This window comes from Acanthaster planci, linkage group LG04 (assembly GCF_054643075.1).
Source record: "Acanthaster planci isolate LZ-2023a linkage group LG04, COTS_SCS, whole genome shotgun sequence".
Lineage (NCBI taxonomy): Eukaryota > Metazoa > Echinodermata > Asteroidea > Valvatida > Acanthasteridae > Acanthaster > Acanthaster planci.
Window position 1 is genome coordinate 22140195 of NC_141780.1, and position 906 is coordinate 22141100.

Here is a 906-nt window from a genome sequence, read left to right on the forward strand (position 1 = left end):
TACGGTTAGGACGTAACATACCAGTGAGGTAGCGGCGCAATGCATATATTTTAATTCATGGGGAGCTCGGAAATCACCTTACCCCAGTCCTTCCCGTTCTCAAGCTTAACCACACACCCCTCCGAGGTGTCTGGCTCTCCCTTTGGCAGAAAAAGTCTAGCAGGTAGGGTCTATGGCAAGTACTAAAGCTGCTCATCGCAAGTCAGTCCGATTTTTTTCAACTTTGATAATCGTTGACGTGACTAAGGGGGAAAGTTTTAGGGGAACGGTGTCTATACGCCATAGAAGAATAACAGAAACCCCTCCTAGCTTACGCCAAATACGCCATGGTATAGTGGACGCACGCAGGCTACTCCACCGTGACTAGATATCCATCGGAATGATGTTCCGATTGTAATGATGAGGTTTGCGATCAGACTTCTGTTGACTCGTGTACTACTACTAGTAAGTTCCCTTATGAGCGGAATGTTGGTGCAAGTTGGTTATAAATAGACGGTGGCTCGAGATATGATGCGGCTTGAGACCGAAACAAGGAACATGTACGTGTACGTCCTTTATTCACCGGGCAGCTCTGCGAATAGCTTTTAGCACTGCGCTCTTTTATTTATAGAAGTTGTATTCTTCCGCAGTAACTTAGAAAACAATTTCACAAATTTTCCACAAAACAAATGATTTCCCGATTTTTAGGTGAATTATATTTATAAATGTGTGTAGATTGGTGGAAATCAAAAGGAGTCTAAATGCAATAATCATGAATAAAAATAAACATGAGAACTACTTTTGTCTAGAGATGCATAATGACTGCTTCGTACTCCAGCTCCTAGTCTGGTGCGACTTTGCCCGTTATGGTTAGATCACGTGTTCGAAATCTTTCAAGTGTACAAGGATGGGAGACTGGAACCAGAC